The 15,684-nt window shown below is 42.9% G+C and overlaps 1 protein-coding gene across 2 annotated transcripts in view; it reads left to right on the top strand.

Moving 5' to 3' along the window:
- The window catches only part of LOC144829014 (uncharacterized), a 458,030-nt gene that overhangs the window by 113,218 nt on the left and 329,128 nt on the right, over nt 1-15,684 (top strand). For both annotated transcript variants that reach the window (XM_078687714.1, XM_078687713.1), the window contains exon 2: nt 1,619-1,659. The gene's annotated coding sequence lies outside the window, so the exon portion shown is untranslated. The remainder of the gene's footprint in view (nt 1-1,618; nt 1,660-15,684) is intronic.

Raw genomic sequence — 15,684 nt, 5'->3', positions numbered from 1 at the left:
GCTCACCCTTGGCCCTATGGCAGGACGCCGAGGCGCCTTTGGGGCCCTGGTACCTCGGGCATTATCGACCAACAAAATTGCCCAAACGCTGGAGTCTTCATGGCTTGCTGGTAGTTACTGTTGGGATTTGGCCGCCACCCTTCCCTATGCTATCCCTGCCAGCTGACGCTGTGACAGTACAGAGGCACAGCCCGATTTCTTGCTCTGTGGTAATTTTTGTTTTGATAGATTGGAGCCATGCATGCAAATGAGGATACAAAAAAAAATAATACAAAAAAAAAAACTTTTCAATTGCAGAAAAAGTAGTATGTCCTGGAGTAAGGGTGCAACATTTACTATGCAAAACGTATATTACACAGTTGTATCACAAAAGTATTTAATTTGATGTACTGGTTCATACATTCACATGCTATGCTCTGGTAATTCAGTTCATCCACGCAAGACCCAGAACACGTGTGTTTCCTATTCTCAAGACAGCGTTCATTGATTCTCTTATGGTATGTTCTGTAACTCCTTGGCATGGACCCTTAGTTCCTATTTTACAGACGGGTGTATGGAAGAGTCAGTGGCAACCTACTAGGTTACCCTCGCCAGTCAGACTGTCAATTACCAGTCTAATTTCCTCAAATCGTGTGCACCAAGATATCCTGAGCCCATATGGTGACACTTTATTGACGTTTCTTTACATGTAAGAGATGTATTACCAACTCACCAATGTTGAACTTTTTATTGAGGTCAGTTCAGATGCATACGTAAGCCTCTTGCGCAGGGAGGACAGGTATCACTTGCTATTGTGTATGAATCAGCAGTACATCTAGAGCACAAATTTCAACAACAACTTTTCGGTACTTTATATATTACATTGTGCATTTCCACTAATGGTGACCGATATATAAATATATGTTTATTTGTTACTTATATTGTACACATACATCCCCCCAGTTCAATAAATGTACTTATTGATTAAGAGGCCGAGGTCGGCTGCTGCTCCCTTGAATGTTGCAGGGTTATTAGCAATGATCTCACAGACCTTTATTACCGCCTTATTGGTTCACCACACTATAAAGACTAGCACGAACAGTGGAAGTGATATAAACTAAGCGCATGTTCTTGGGTAATTTTCTATGGAAAATATATAAAACAAAATATTTTAATGGCATGGTAAATTAAAGGTGCTAAATGTTCGACCTTTAGAACTTGACTAAGGCCCATAGATCTTCACTGTCAGATTTCCATTAACACTCCCAGAGTTAAACTTGACTTTAGAGATGAAAAAAGTGCAGAGGGCTTCATACCAACATGAAAGATGCGTCCCGCATTGAGCTACAAGGTGTTCTTCCATGCCACATTTTAAAGGATGTGACTCTATACAATGCATCTGGAGAGGCTAGGTGGATAGGGATAGTGGGGGTTGTTTATAGGTAGCGACCCTTGAGGGGACTCCTTTCCATGTCAGTAGTAATTCTGAAAATCTGGCATGGATTTGGCCTTCCTTGGTGAATATTGGACACAATGGTTCAACAGTCAGAAGCAAAATTATTGGAACACTGTTCTTGTTTGTATGTACTGTTTGGGTCTCTGTCTTCTTTTCAATATTGTATTGTTTGCTTTCTTCTAGATTAGAAGCTGACCAGAACTCGGGATAACATCGTGAATAGGGTAAGCACATATCTTTTAGTGAAATGAAAAAAAAATCATAATGCAGCTGCTACAATTCTGATAGATGCTTTGCTCTAATTAGACATTTCAAGTTTGCGCATAGATGGGCATATGCATATGTTCAGTATTTGATTGCCATTTTTCATGTGCATTAAATGGAAATCTCCATCTCTGAATCAATTAGTATCATTTTATTTCTTATACAGTCACTCAACATTTAGTACAAGATAGTGTCTATTGAAAATGTAAACAGAAATGCCAGAAGGTGTTCTACTACAATAATCTGTGTTTCTATTGATGCCACCGTTTTGACTACCAATATACTCAAGGTAGATAAGACTAGTAAATCTGTACCTAATAAATACATTTAACTTTACGATATGTAGGTTGGCCATATTGTTGAGTCAATATATATATTGGGTGATATTACTGACCTCAACATTGTAACATATAATTCTGTAAGCGCCTCTTTTGCACCAGTTAATCTAAAAACTTGGAATGTCACAGCTGTAACTAAGTGCCAGTGGAGTGTAGGTCTAAATCACTTTGCTAAAACTTAATGTAGAACTAAGACATGAGATTAGTTCCACATTCTGTCAGTAAAAATGGATGTCACATGTTGTGAGGTATTTTACTGACTTTTATTTGTGTTCATAGATGTTTAATTATATAACATCAAATAAGTCACAATTGTGATAATATTTCCTATAAACCTCCACCTCACTTGGCTGATTGTAAGGCTTGGTTCCATAATCTCCAGAATTCTTCTACATCTGGCAAAAAAGGCAAAGAGTCTTGTAGCTGTGGTTTTGCAGCATGAATCTTTTCTGGATTCACATGCTGTGCATTATTCCGCCATCTAGTGTTTGGGTACGGAATTACTGTATTTGTATTTTTATTTTTTTCGTGGTTGGTGGGCGTCGACATACCACCATTTGGTTTCCTTCTGTGACGCCGACGGGCTTCCTCTGGAAGCTCTCACCTTTGGTCGCCATCTTCAGATTTTTTTTTCTGCCGTTGGGTCTAGATCATTACGGAAGGAGCTCCAAAGATTTGGAGAGAAGAATCCACGAAAGTTTAAGAAATTAGTTTTACAGGTCAGCGATACCTACATTCAATGTTTCGGTCGTCGATTCCAACAGTCAGAGTACATCAAAAGGTTAAAAACAACAAAACTTTTGATAAAAAACTGGAGAATGCGCATGCAGGGGGCTCCCTGTGAAAAGTAATGGACAAGACACCATTCAAGTTCTGCAAAAATTGCCACCACAAGTACACGTAGAAAGATCAGCATCCATATTGCAACCTTTGCCTCCCACTGGATCATAAAAGTCAAGACGGCCTTCACCCCGAAGACGTTGAAAGTGAGAGAAAGGCAGAGAACGGCCAACTACAACTTGCAGGGACAGTGACCATCGCTTCGAGAACTGGGCCTCCACAGCGAAGAAGAGGACAACATCGCCGAAAGGCCTTAAGTCGAGCAAGGACACAAACGTCCAGGTCTTAGTGGTTGAGAAAAAGGCTTCTAAGGAGGTAAGAGATACGTCAACCATGAAAAAAGTAGACGAGTCATCAAAAACTGACTCTAAAGCCTCAAAGGAAGCCTCGTCGTCGAAGCACTCGACGGCCACAGAAGCATCCAAAGATAGGCACTCCATCGGATCCTTGGACAAGGACTCCAGAATGGCAAAGACCCTCGAAAAATCAAAGACGTCGAAAGACGGTCATGATAAAGAAGCTTCGACGTCAACAAAGGAGAGGTCGAAACAGGCTTCGATGACTGCATTGGCATTGGCAAGCCCAAAAAGAAAGGCCGAACCCCTTGGCGTCGAAACGCACGAAGCAGAAGTTGAGAAAAAGAGGAAGCGCCTCGAAGCCGAAATGGCGAGCATACTACAGTGCAAGAAAGAATTCAGCGAAAGCTTGAAGCAATTCAAAATACCGCCGAAAACTTCTACAGAAGTAGAGAAAGTCGTTGAGGAGTGGCAGCCTCCAACGACACCCGAACCACTCGACGAAGAAGAGGAGGAAAATTACTTTTTCGAGGAAAAGAGGGACATAGATGAACATATGTATGTGGAGTTGGCGACCTTGGAGACTCAACATCTCCAATGGCAAGATCTCAATGCCGAATCACCGGAAGAGGCGGATGATACATATCCCTTGAGGCCTTTACAGCCAGATGGCATTGGGATGTACAATCAGGTGATTAAAAATGCAGCTGAAACTTATGGAGTGCATTTGGAAGAGGAAAAACCACAATCATGTCTTTTGTTGGAGACTTTAATGCCAATACAATCAGGAAACCAATTCCTTCCAATGCTGCCAAGTGTACTAGATCAAGGAAACTAAGCAGTTAAGGAGCCAGCAACATGCAAGGCAGTCACACCAAGAGGGGAGAAGAAATACAAACATTCTTCAAAAGATCCAATCTACATCAAGGGGTCAGTGGCAGCTGTCTCTATTATCACTTCTACTGCTAGGAAAAGAGCAAATTTTCCAACCACTGCTGGCCCACCACCGGACAAGGAGAGTAAGAGGATGGACCTAGTGAGAAGAAAGGTTGAGAGAAGTGCAGCGAACCAGTGGCACATAGCTAATTCTAATGCATTGCTGAACCGCCATGCATATCAGCATTGGGAAGAGGTAAGGAATCTACTAAAACACCTACCTGAACAGTTCCAAAACAGAGCTACCCATTTAGTGGAAAGGGATAAAAACATTGCAAATACATGATTGAAATCAGCTCTGGATGCAGCAGAAACATCCAGCAGACAAATGATGATTGGCATCAGAGAAAGAAGGCATGCACGGCTGAGAATCTCAGGTTTCAAACCAGAAGTCCAAAGCAACATAATTAATTCACCATTCAATGGAGAACAATTGTTTGGGAGCGTTGTTGATGAAAAACTAAATCAGTTGAAAAAAGACGATGACATGGCAAAGTTTATGGGTGCTCTACACTTCAGAGGCATGCGTAGGGGCACTCAGTCAAGAAGACCAACGGGTAGAGGTAGTCACCAACCTACTACCACACACCAGGCATACCAGCAAACATACCAGGGATCAAGCCACGGTCAACAGCAGCTCCAACAACAGAACTGGCAGTACCAGCAGGGAAGACAGTCCTTTCGTGGGCGCCACAGGGAACGGGCCAACAACAAAGAGACGGTTCAGAGACCACCACCAAGGGACTGTTTTCTAAAGGGGGCACACTTAGCGAAAACATTACCAAGTGTACCCACAGCAGAACAACCGGCAGAAACACAACATACTGTGGGCGAACAGTTCATTCATCATACAACACCAGTGACAGGCTGACTAAAATATTTCCTCCAAGAATGGAAGACAATAGCTACGGACAAGTGGGTATAGAACATAATTCAATACGGTTACTGCATAGAGCTGAACAAGCAACCTCTCAACAAAAGACCAAAGCTAAAGATATATTCACAAAAGGAATTATCGCAATTGCTGGAAAAAGTGCAGGAACTTCAAACAAAACATGCAATAGAACAAGTGCCTCACAAGGAAAGGAACAAAGGCATTTACTAAACATACTTCCTAATTCCAAAGGTAGATGTAACACTATGCCCTATATTAGACTTAAGATTCCTAAACAAGTACATAAAAACACAAAGGTTCAAAACTACTATGCTGCAGGAGGGGATACCTCAATTACAAGAAGGAGATTACATGGCAACCATAGACTTAAAAGACACTTCCTTGCACATCCCTAGGAACCAAAGACACAAGAACCTATTAAGGTTTGTGGTCAACAAAACACACTATCTGTTCAAGGTGCTAGCATTCGGACTAAAATCAGCACCAAGAGTTTTCACAAAGTGCCTAGCAACAGTAGCCGCACACCTAAGGAGACAAGGAATTCATGTCAACCCGTATCTAGACGACTGGTTAGTAAGAGCAAGCTCATGCCATCTCTGCAAACAGTGTATACAACAGGTAATACAGACACTAGTTCAGCTGGGTTTTTTAATTCAGTGGAAAAAATCATCACCAGAGCCGGAACAAGTAAAAGTATACCTAGGCACAGAATTAAACACAGTGCTAGGGAAGGCGTCCCCAAGCAGGAAGAGAACATTAGCTTTACTGAAGGAGACTCATCTTTATCAGAAGTGGCAACATCTGACATTGAGGACAGTGGGGAAAATACTAGGAATGATGGCATCATGCATTCATTTAATTCCCAACATACGGCTACACATGAGACCATTTCAAGAATGGCTCCAACAACAATGGTCACAATCACCAGGGAGTTGGGTGGATCTAGTGGGTGTCACACAAAGAGTTCATCAGGCGATGGTATGGTGGAACAAGACAAACATATCACGAGGCAGACCTTTCACACAACCAACCCCAGCAGTGACCATGACAACAGATGCGTCCCAAAAGAGGTGGGGAGCACACATGAACAATCTCAAGGTATGAGGATTGTGGACACACCAGGATTCAGTGAAACACATCAACTTTTTGGAGTTGAAAACAGTGCTATTAGCCTTGAAAGCGTTTCCGAAACAAATATACAACAAGAAGGTGTTGATTCAAACAGACAACACAAAGACCATGTTTTATATAAACAAACAAGGGGGAATTTAGTCTGTAGCTCTCTACTCTAGCCCAAGAAAATTTGGAAATGGGCAATCCCAATGAACATAGACATAGTAGCAATACATTTAACAGGGAAGGACAATATTGAAGCGCACAGACTGAGCAGGCAAACGTCATCATCCCACGAGTGGGAAATGAATCAATCAGAACTTCAAAATATTTTCAGGAAACGGGTGACTCCACAAATAGACTTATGTGCAATACCCTACAATGCAAAATGCCAAAGCTTCGCATCCAGGCAACCGTGCAATCAGTCCCAGGTGAATGCCCAATGGATGGACTGGTCAGAGATATTTGCTTACGCTTTTCCCCCGATCCCACTACTCCACAAGGTGATCCTCAAATGCAAGATCAGCCAGATGACAATGACTCTCATTGCACCACAGTGGGCCAGGCAAACTTGGTTCTCAGAGATAATGGAAATATCTCAAGGAACAATGCACAACTTTCCAAAAAGGCAAGACCTACTAACAATGCAAAACGGATAGGTGCTACACCAAGAACCAGAGAGGTTAAGCTTAGCAGCATGGCTCCTGAGGACTTAGAATCTGCACACCTCAAACTACCAGAAAGTACAATGGCTTTTCTCAGAGAAGCAAGAAAACCAACAACAAGAACATGTTGTACAGCTATATGGAAAAGATACACACAACAGTGCCTTAAAAAGCACCTGACAAGAAAGATTACGAAAGAAAGAACAGTTCGAAAGTATCTGACTCATTTGCTTCAGTGTAATCTAAGCTACACTTCACTAAGGGTGCACTTAGCATCAATTGTAGCGTACACAAGAGGAGAAGCAGGAAAGAGTTTCTTCACTTCTCATGCGGTCAAAAGGTTCCTAGAGGGAGAAAAAGAATAGCAACATCAAAAATGGTGCCAGCGCCCACATTTAAATTTGCTCCTTAAAAGTTTTCTTTGAAAAAATATTTTTGAATAGTGTTACTGTATGGACACTAAAATAGCAACTAGCAAACATTGTCACATGTTGAAGAGTTCAGTAATATAGTGTGTGAATGAGTATAGTGATGAGTGGGTAGTATGAAAGAAAGTCTATGAGGCACAAGGGGGACATTATTTTGTTGTTTTGCCATTGAACCTATCCCCTAGGTTGGTAAGGGTACCTCTCACATTACTGTGATTACTCATGGGACTTGGTACAGACCATGGGCTGCAATTGTGATTCATCCAGCGTTTATTTTCAGTGTGAAATTCCTACCTGAATTACAGTTGATATGATATGGGTGCCTTAGAGGGCGTGTTGTAAAATACCATAGTCGAAAAAAGAGTTAATGCCCTATTTCCTTGCCATTGCCCTAAAAGAGCGCCCTCCTTGCCCTTATCCTGCGCACCCACGGGACACAGGCAAAATGCAGGTCCTCGGAGCACATAGCTCGAGCCGTAACATACAGCAAGCACAACTCGTTCAGAATTTGTGGACCTAGGCCACGCAAGATCTTATGTGTAACACATAGTGTCTCTGTTCTATCGGCAGTCAGTGGAGCTGGTGAAGAAGGTCTGAGGCATAGTAATGCTTAGGTAGTGCAAAAAGCATACGGGCAGCCACCTTCTGCGCCTGTTGAAGTCTTTTGGATACAGCTTTATTCACACCGAGTAGTAGCCCATTATCTAATTGAGACTGCACGGTGGATTGGACGATCATCTGTCGGGTGGGTGCGTCAAAGAGTCCAAGAATGGGTTTCAAGCCACGTAGAAGACCAAATAGGTGCCTGCCACTGTCTTGGCTTGGCCCTCAAACGAGAGGGCGCTTTCCATCAAAACTCCTAGGTTCTTAACCACGGTTTTTGGTTGGGGGGGTTCCCAGGGCAAAAGGCCCCCACTGGTTGCCCCATATATGAGTATATCGGCATCTCTGACTTAGTGGAATTTTATTGCAAGTAGTTATAAGCTATCCAGTCAGAGATGGCCATAAGATCGTCTTGAAGTTTCCCTTGAACTTGCTTAGAGTTGTTGTAAGATGTAATCACCAATTGGGTATCATTGGCATATGATACCATGGTAATGTTCCGGGGTTTGGCCAGATGGGCCAGAGGGTGGACGTAAATATTAAATAAAGTGGGGCTCAGGGCAGATCCCTGTGGATCACCACAGCCGAGAGGATGGACGCTGTAGGTAAAAGGAGGAACAGAGACCTGGAAGGACCTATCGGTCAGGAAGGACGGAAACCAGGCCAGGGCATTGCCCTTGACCCCGATCTCCTCTAACTGATGTAACAGGATCCTATGGGAGACCGTGTCAAAGGCCGCACTAAGATCTAACAGGATCAAGCTGAGGTTCTGCCCTCATCCAAGGCAGACCGTAGCTGCTCTTTAACTCCAAGTAGTGCAGATTCAGTGCTATGTCTGGGCCGGAAGCCATTTTTTTGACACGTCTAAAATTGATTCACATGTGATTATTAATTAATGTTATTTATTTATTAGGGCCTTTGAATAGTAATAAAGAAACTTTCAACTGGCAAGTTAGCTTAGCTAGTGGACGTTTGCTTGTGGCACCTCAATGGGTTCAGATGGCTACTGACATTTACTGACCAGTGTTAATTGTCCATTGTTGACTGAGCTCCACAGCTTTCTACTTGTTGCTAAAAGAGGCTTATGTAGTACAAGTGACTTTGAATTATTTCATTCAATGAAAAGAATAAGTGGCTAACTATTTTTATGATTTTACAAATTATATTTGTTTGTGCAAGTTGCTACACTGAGCCACCAGGGGAGAGTAGAAGCGCCACATCTTCAAAGAAATAGCACAGTTCTGCTCCCTCTATGCCCTGGCGAGCACCAAAGCAGGTACCCCAGCGCCATAGTGCAATGGGGTCTGCATTATGGTCAGGATGATGAGGATAGTTTTGTACCCTTTGAGGCTTTTTCCTCCATGTATGTGCGTTGCACAATGCAGCATACGTGGAAGCAGGAAATAATAAAAAAGTATTTCTCTCCTTCATACACCAGCCTCAGGTAGGCATCTGATTTTGATGCAAGCCCATGTCTACAAGTTTTTGTAGATATTATTTTGCGTCAAAAACAAAGGGTGGATGCATGGGAATGGCCATGCACCACCCATGGAATGCCTCCCTGGTGCAAACTAATGCAAGGCAGCTCAATGCACTGCATGAATGAATTTTTTACAAAGCAACACAAATCAACATTTGCATTGCATTGTACAATCCCTACAAATATTTTGCATTGGGCATACATGAAAAAAGGCATGCAAACACAAAATCTTTCTCAGTCCAGCCCTTATTTATGTAAGTAAACCATTTAAACACAGGGGCAGTTTTTAGTTTTAATAAACAAACTGTGTAGGTGTAGAGTAAAAACAATACTAAAAACATGCTCATTGCATGGGCCATCGCAATTCAGGTGGTCTATTGGATAGAGCCATTTCGTCTTCCCCTGAGGGGTGCAACTTTGTCCTCCTTAGTGGCACAATCACATTTCTCCAGGGGAAAAGACACCATGAATATTTATGCCTCTGGAAGGGGGAGGGGTAGGGAGGGGGTGGTTGGCCTATTTTTTAGGGGGGGGGGTGACCCCCAAAAAAGACAACTAAAGTCACCACAAGACAATAATGGCCACCATGGCAGATATTATGCCCCCAGGAGTGGACGGTCTTGTTCCAGGGGGGCTGACCTCCTCAAAAAGATAATCTCAGGTGTCTAGTGGTTCCTGTTTATGGATTGTGGTGCGTCAGTGATCCATGAGCAGAAAAATGTTTGAGGGAGGCATTGCTGTAAAGGGGAGATTCTCCTCAGAAAATATATGCATTCTCAGTACTTAATGAAAAAGAAATAAACAGTCCTCTAAAAGTGAGCAGTAAAAGGCTACAAATCAGCCAGTCAAAAGAATGGTAAAGAGGCTGTGCTCCAGGAGATGGACACACAAAAAGAGATAGGCAAGCCATTGAATAAGATGCAAGCAAATTAAAGTAATAATAAAACCAACCAATGGTAAGCAACAGGTAGCCCCTAAGTCCACTGTAAGTTTTTAGTGTAGTCCGCAAAAGGCTTTCACGTACAGACATCTAAAAGGTAATAGGCAGGTGAGACCTAAAAAGGAAGAACTCCAGGGTGATCTATGTGTACCCTTACAATTTTTGTAGATTCATAATTGTTTTAATTTTTAAAAGTTCCAGACATGTACCTGGGTAAATTCTGACTTCCATAGTTTCGGTAGCATACGCCTGTTTGCCCCCAGACTACATTTGTAGATATATGTACTTCTTTATTTGAATGCGAAGCAACCATAAAAGATACCGTACATCATATAATAAATAAGCAAACAATTCATGTTGATACACAGTAACATTTAAAACAATACAAATGAATAAAATCCAGCAGCACAAAATCAATCAATTCTAGATGTCTAGATCTGTAAGCGGCCCGTAAGAAATTTAACACTGCACATAGTGTGAGAGGGTTGGGTAACAACTGTAAATGCAGGAGGGCCACTTTAGCATGCCTAAACTTCAAGCTTTTTAACAAGGGCCGGAGGAAACATTTTCTGGGGAATGAAAATTATTTACACAATAGTATGAAATGTAACATGTCCTGAGGAGATTGAAGCTCATAGCCATAAGGACCTTGTTGATCTCGTTGAGTGAAGGCCAAAAAGTATGGTTCAATGACCGGGACCGATATTAACATTGCATATGTCCTAACTGAGGGTTTGCTGAGCTCAAGATTTTCACGGTTCACAGTAAAAAATTTATGGCGTAGGTCTTTTATGGTTTTAACGTCCACCTTACGTAAAGTGTCATGTGCAAAAAAGATATCTGGCCTGCCTATAGCTTGATAAAAAGGCTCCCTTACGTAATGTATCCAGGGTATTTTGTTAACATGCTCAAAATTCAAACAACCCAATACAATCATGTAATTTAAATTCTTATGATCGGAAGTCCAAATCTTTATCCAGCTCACTAAGGGTTTGATTGCCACTTGGTCCGCCAGGAAACCAACCCCTAGCTCTTTATGAACGGACCAAACTGGCATACCTTGGGGGACTCGTAAGATCCGGCGCAGGAATTCATTTTCCGCCTCCTGTAACCTGTGTGGGGGCACATACGCCCACATTTCACTACCATATGCTACTCTTGAGATACCTTTGGACTTATACAGTTTTAAAATTACCTTTGGGGCCCATGAACCCAAATTACTCGCAAAACTAGTGATGGCTGCCAGGGATTTGTTCAGCTCGTTCAACATCCCTTCTAAGAGGTCTACCCACTGTACTTTGTCGTCGAATAACACTCCCAAATAGGAAAAGGCCAGGACCCTTCCAAGGACATGATTACCGACTTTAAAGCTTTTTTACCAGAGCCCCCCTGGGCTCACCACTAGTACATAAGACTTGGTATAATTAACCGATAGGTCTAGCCTGTCCATAAATGCAAACAAATGTCTATTAAGACCATATGGGCCATGAGCACCGCATCGTCCGCATAGAGTAGGCATGACAAAACCCTCCTACCTACTCTAGGGGAGTCTGAGTGGAGGGCCAAGAGTGCCACATCGAGGCCGTTAATGTAAACCGAAAATAAAAAAAGAGCTAAGATGCACCCTTGGCGCACCCCCGTGTACAATTAAAATGATTGGTAAGATCTCCCTCGTGTGAGACTCTCACTGCTGCCGATGTATGGGCATGAAGTGATATAAGTAGATGTACAATACGGGAACCCACTCCCAATGAGATTAAAATGTCCCACAACTTAGACCAGTTTACCCGGTCAAATGCAGACGTAAGGTCCATGAAGGACAAATACATGGCGCCCGATTGGGCCACAGTATACTTAGAAATCAGAAGGTAAAGTTTGAGGCATTGATCCGATGTTGATAAGCCTTCACGAAGCCTTCACGAAAACCATATTGGACTTCCGATAAATTATGGTTATCTATGGCCCACAAAGACAGTCTAGATAAAAGTACCCGACCTAGGACCTTAACTACAGCATCGATAAGGGAGATTTGATGGTAGGATTGTGGCTTATCCTTATTTCTTTTTTGAAAATTGGCACTATAGTGGCGGTGGACTAGGAGGGCCAAGTCCCCTTCAAGGCTACCGCGTTTAGGACTTGGGTTAATAAGGGAGCCCAGACCTCAGGGTTGTCATGAAAGAGATCCAGGGGAATACCATCAGGGCCTGGGTCCTTGTTTGAAGCCAGAAGCTTGATGCTTAAAGTTACCTCCTCCAAAGAAAAGCTAATGGTAGGAACCGCCACGCAAAGGGAAATATCTGCACTACACTCGCCAGAGCAGACTACACTGTAGACTTTTCCATAATTGGACACCCATTGGTCTGGTGTAATGTGGTGGCATACTCTCTGGTTTGTTGATTCAGCGAAACAGGGACTATTAATAATTTCCAAAATTGGGAAGAATCCCTCAGTTCTCCTGCTTTAGCTAAGTCCTCCCATCCCTGCTGTTGGAGATGACGCCTGCACTCTCTTATCGATTCATTGTAAAGGCGTCGACACAGACATTCTAGCTTTCACCCGTAGCGCCTGTTTCAGGGCTGCTTTTAGTCTCCTTAAAGCATGCGAGCACTTATGGTCAAACCCTGAGGGGGTAGCCTGAGCTCACCCCCAGCCTGTTTAGTTAAAAGACCAGAAACTCTCTGGGCAATGGAGGAGAACGAGGGCCACCCCCAAAGATGCTGTCACAAATATGAAATGTATAGTGTTTGCAGTGCCCCTTCCTTTATAGGACGGGAGCAATTGGGAAATAGGCCCTGGATGCCAAAGGTCTAAGGTATTCACCAGATTGTGAGTGAGTAACAAGTTATATAAAACCTTCCCTTCCCGTGTGTGTTCAATGTGAAGATCCTCCAAAAGTAAAACACACAAGGTGATGGACGGAATGTTGCACATTGGCAAAACATTCACCCCCAGTCACAGATCTGGGTTTAATCCATCGTTATTTTTCTCACCACTCCACCCCAGTTCAGACATGGCCATATGCCTCAGGGGAACAGTCCAGCCCGCACTGCCAAGCCATGTCTTCCCTGCACCGGAATCAAGCATCCTAGGACCGGTTTCTGGCTATCAGCCGTCATCAGCCAGGATAGCTTGACTCCAGTGGTGTAGTGAGTACAGGACCCACGTTTGGGCATACCCTTCCCACATAGGGCGAACAGCAAAACACACAAGGTGATGGACGGAATGTTGCACATTGGCAAAACATTCACCCCCAGTCACAGATCTGGGTTTAATCCATTGTTATTTTGCTCACCACGCCACCCCAGTTCAGACATGGCCATATGCAAATCAGTCTTGACCCTGTGCCTCATGGGAACAGTCCAGCCCGTACTGCCAAGCCATGTCTTCCCTGGACCGGAATCAAGCATCCTAGGACCGGTTTCTGGCTATCAGCCGTCATCAGCCAGATTAGCTTGACTCCAGTGGCGTAGTGAGCATGGGACCCACGTATGGGCATACCCTTCCCACATAGGGCGAACAGCAAAACACACAAGGTGATGGACGGAATGTTACTCCAAAATTAGACATGGCTGGGCAATCAGCTCATTCTTAACAAAAGAGATGGACACAAATGACTGTTGAAGTCACCCACTAAAATAAAATAAATTCATATGCCCACAACCATCCTCCTTTAGGTCATCTATCGCACAGTTTGAAGGATTAAGATTGGATGGTCCCCCCTCGCCCCTCTTAGCTTTACAAAAATTAATAATCACAAAAGTGAGTGCTCTCCCCATATGCAATTCTATGCCCTGGAATACCTGCAAATTCCATTTTAAAATCTTTAAATCCTTACATAATTCCAGAGCCACAAATATAATAAGATCTCCGCTGGCTCATCCCATTGTTGAATTTGACGTTGGACAAAAGATGGTCTTGTACCCCTCCAAAAAGAAAATATTCTTTGTCTCCCAAGTCTCCTGTAAACATATAATTTTTATATGATCTAAGATACAATAACCAACTGTCATAAATGAACCTAGAAGACAGCCCAGCCACATCCGGGGATACAAGACTAAAATCTCTGCCGGTAGTGTGGTTACCAATAACCGGTGAGGGGGATTTGAAGGATTGTAACTGGGGCCTCACTTGAGACGAATGACTAATCACAGGGAACACATGGGGTGATGGATCTACCATAATCTCTTTAGGGCTTGATGTTAATAAGGAGCAAACTTCCTCTACCCTCTGTCTCGAGGAGTTAGTCTGCAGAGGAAGGGGGGGCAAAAGAGTTTGCAAGGGGCAACAACCATCCCAAACGTCCCTCAACAGGCCCCCCCCTCGCGGGCAATCCCCCCCGCCCCCGAGGGCTGCTCAGTGGTGGTCTGTGGAAAAAGCCCAGTGGGAGCAATTTAATGCAGGAGGTTAGGGAAAAAGATTTAGAAGCACCAAACAGGATTTTACATGCTAACTCAGGGTACCGAACCGAGATTATAATACAGTCGCCCTCAAAAGATTTCCTAGATGGTACTATCCATGCCACCCTCCGCAACATCAAGATATCCTTGTGTTTTATACCGTCATGCCTATAATGTTGTTGATTTCTTTGTATGGCTTGCTATATGTCGATGACTGTTAAATAAAAAGATTTAAAAAAAAAAGATATCCTTGTTATCCCTGATGGAATACCTGGAATGCAGGTCCAACCAGTGGGAGACTTTATTAATTAGTACATTTATAGATAGTCTGCTAAGCAGCTGATCCTTAAGCATAAATCAGTAGTTGCACCTATATTATTTTGTATTTTTCTGCACATGGAAATCATTTTTTCACATGAAGAAATCCCTTTCCCTATTCGTCTTGAATTAAGCATAAATAAACCAATTCTTTTACTTTTTGTGTAATGTGTAATGAAAATATTTTACTAAGGTTTCCTAATACACACAGCGCAGATATAGGTTGAGCAGCAGTAGTGCAAGATTCCATAATACACTAAACAGGTACAACACAAGCAGCAGTACACACTTCTCATGTCATACTTCACACAAGAAGTATGTATAACATGAGCAGGTGCGCAAGCTTCAATCACATACTCAGAACACTTAGAGCACAGGCAGCAGCAGTGCAATTTCCCTTGTTCAAATAGAACAGGGTCGCCAACCTTTTCTGTAGTGAGAGCTACTTCTGATAAGTGAAAATCATTGTAAGCTACTAAAGGCTAATCAACTTGCGCATCGTTACTAGACACTCCCATGCCCAGCTTAATTGACTTTAAGCCTAATGTCCATAGAGCCAGATGCTATGGTTTGAACAAAATACTAGGTGCACTATGACAGGACAGCCGTGTGTGTCAATGAGAGCGTGGTCTTTGGGGATGTATGAACATGTGTGCGTATTAGTGGGATATATCTGTAAGGGTGATGGAGAGACTGTTATATGTGCTAGTGACACAGGACATACCTTTCTCCATAT

The sequence above is a fragment of the Lissotriton helveticus genome, chromosome 4_1 (genome assembly GCF_964261635.1).
Source record: "Lissotriton helveticus chromosome 4_1, aLisHel1.1, whole genome shotgun sequence".
In the NCBI taxonomy this organism is placed as follows: domain Eukaryota; kingdom Metazoa; phylum Chordata; class Amphibia; order Caudata; family Salamandridae; genus Lissotriton; species Lissotriton helveticus.
The sequence above is the reverse complement of the archived record's forward strand: the minus strand, read 5'-3'. Positions and strand labels throughout refer to the sequence as shown.